The sequence below is a fragment of the Kryptolebias marmoratus genome, linkage group LG8, assembly GCF_001649575.2.
Source record: "Kryptolebias marmoratus isolate JLee-2015 linkage group LG8, ASM164957v2, whole genome shotgun sequence".
Taxonomy (NCBI): domain Eukaryota; kingdom Metazoa; phylum Chordata; class Actinopteri; order Cyprinodontiformes; family Rivulidae; genus Kryptolebias; species Kryptolebias marmoratus.
The window spans coordinates 2,837,918-2,841,093 of record NC_051437.1 but is presented as its reverse complement, the minus strand read 5'-3'; positions in this window follow the sequence as shown (position 1 = coordinate 2,841,093).

Below are 3,176 nucleotides of genomic sequence, written 5' to 3'. Positions count from 1 at the left end.
AGAAATTTATTAAAACTCTTAAAGTAATGATTCAATGAACATTTAAATGGACTGTACTTATATAGCACCGTTCAGCCAATCAGGCTACTCAAAGTGCTTTACAACACAATCTGTGCTCTCATTTACTCAACCATACATCACTGAATCTCTACAAAGCTAATCTGAATAAATGAAGACTAATCAGTGCTTTAAACCCTATTCATACACTGATGGGGCACACATCGGAGGCAGTGAGGGGTTGAGTTCAGTGTCTTGTCCAGGGACACTTCGACATGTGACTCCTGCCAGGAATCAAACCTCGAACTCCATTAGAGGACGACTGCTCTGACCAATGAGCCACAGCCGCCCTGCAATTTACAACTGATTAACTTTTAAAATTGATCCAATTCAAGATGGCAACACTAGCTAACTGAACTTGAAACCAAAAATAGTTGGCAAAAATTGGCATAAAATTTGGTGTGATAGTAGCTGAGTCAATCACAACACTTATTAAGCGCTAATGGATTGCAGGAGACATTGGAAGACATTTGTTTAAAGATTTTACATTAACTATCTGCAGTCAACTATGTTTATTTTGTTATTTTATTTATATTATTTTAATCCCCAGTGGGGAAATCATTTATCTGCATTTTTCCCATCTCATGTGAGCACAGACGTTGCACAGAGGGCTGCCACCTAAGGCGCTTGGGAAGCAGCTGTGAAATTAAGGGCTTTGCTTGAGGCTCAAGGTGGGGCTAATGAGGATAAAGGCAGATGTGGGTGCTATGTAGAATAGAATAGAACAGAATTCCTTAATTGTCATTGTACAAGAAAGCACAACAAAATTTATGTCTGTCCATTAGTAAAATATCTCATGTACATCTAGACTCACTTTAATGCAAACAAAAGAATGGACTTACTCCTTAAGATTGATGTAAATATCAGCTGTACCTACCCAATGTACATGAATGTTGGACATATTTGTAGCTCACCAAAGCAGCCAACTGAATCATTTAACAACCTGGTTTACGGAATTTATTTATTTTTGTTGTTTTCGTTTTTTTCAAAGATACCATACCATGCACCAAAAATGACACACCTGTCATGATCCTGGCTTTTTGTGTTTGTTGTATGAGTTATTTTGTTTTGCTAATTTTATAATTATATTTTTATTTTACTATGTTTTTCTTGTTCCTTTTGCTTAGAATGGTGCGTTTAGATTCCCTTAATCAGAATTCTCAACCTGTCAAAACCAACCTGCCATTTCACCTGCCTTTGATTTAACTAACTCTGAGAGATCCAACTCCATTCCACCTACTTAAGCAGTCTAGGCAGTCAACAAGTATCAAATAACAATGATACCTTGCAGGCTTAAAAGATCAGTAGGATTTTAATTTAAAAAAAACAGCAAAAGTTGAGTGAGATAGGAAGGCTGTAAATCACTGCACAAATAGGAGGCTGCTCTGAAACCCCAGAGGGACTTTTAGAGCTATGCGTCTCCAGGGAACTCTTAGCCTCTTCAGTGTTTCCTTTTTGAGGCTTTAAGATGACTAACCCAGGAAAAAGGCTATCTGAAACCTCATGTTAGCTTAGCTCATACATTTTTTTCCTGTAATCAGGCAGAGAACCAGTAGAATAACACTGAGGGAAAACTTACCAGAGACACAAAATGAACCCAGGAATCTCAATCAAAGGTTAACTGCTCGCAGGCAAACTTTACAAATAAAAAAGGTGCAGTAAAGGTTACAAGTTACATGTTGTTTTATTCAAACACTAAAAATAAAGGACAAAAAAGTAAGCTGTGTTTACAAATAATGACTGTAAAAAAAATACCCCCAAAAGCTCTCTCAGCAAGTGCTCTCTTGATTTCTATAACTTACTGTAATGATTTACAAGAGAGAAAAAAATGAAAAAGCACACAAAGGCTGTATGCCTTTGTGTGCTTTTTCCTTCCCTCTTCATTATCCTGACTGTCCAGGGCCTGCAATTATCTCCAATCAAGACCCCTCACTGGCTGGTTCTGATTTATGGTCCCCTCCGCTGAACTAGAGAAACACTAGAATGGTTGTCCTTTGTGTAATATATGGTAGCCAGATAAGAATTTGTGCTGACATTTTGAGAAAACCTGTGTGTAGCAATGTGAGCATTCTTAGATACTAACAGAATGGCAGCAGATCATCAATATCAGAACAAAAAACTTAAACTCAAAGGAGTCCAATGTTTTGTCAATAATTGTTATATTTATCAGAACCAGCATTTCAAAGAACTTGTCATTATGTTTTATCTGTGAGTATTGTGTCATATTAGTTTTTAAATCATTTTTGTAAGGCTTGACCTTTATGTTTGCATTAAAAAATATTACATATATATATATATATATATATATATATATATATATATATATATACACACACACACACATATGGAGCAGTGGTTAAGTCACAGGACTTTGCTATAGGAATATCAAGGTTGCAGGGTTTGAACCCCTGTGGCAATCTCCCTTACATAATGAATGAGAGACACACAGATGAAGCCATGCCAGCTCAGACGTCATTCGGATTGACAAGATCTGTGTCAGATGTTGGGGAACTACGACATTCTGATGAGATATGGGCTACAAGAACAAAAAAACATTCATTGACTAGAAGAGTGCGCTCCTAGGAACAGTTACTGTGCATAACCCTCAAGCTCTCATGGCTCTGTCATAGAACCCAAGCTTAAAGTGAAGGGGACCACACATAAGGGCAAGCTAGACCATTTTAATATAGTCTCAAGTGTTGTAATGTTAGATAAATGTCCATTGTTACCATCTCATGTTTGAAGCCTGTCCTTCAGCTGTTCAACAGTAGCATTCTTCACATGAAGGAGAGTGACACAAAACTCACAAAATCCATAAAAAGCTCAATACTGGAGTACTTGAACAGCAAGTATGAAGAAGACCTAGTGGTTTTGGAACTAATGAATCTGGCAACCATGCTTGACCCACGGTCCCACAATCGGTACATGGACCAAGAAAAGAGCCAGGTAATTAAAGACAGAGCAGTCATCCATCCATCCATCCATTCTCTTCCGCTTATCCGGGGTCGGGTCGCGGGGGCAGCAGCCTAAGCAGGGAGACCCAGACTTCCCTCTCCCCAGCCACTTGGGCCAGCTCCTCCGGGGGAATCCCAAGGCGTTCCCAGGCCAGCCGAGAAACA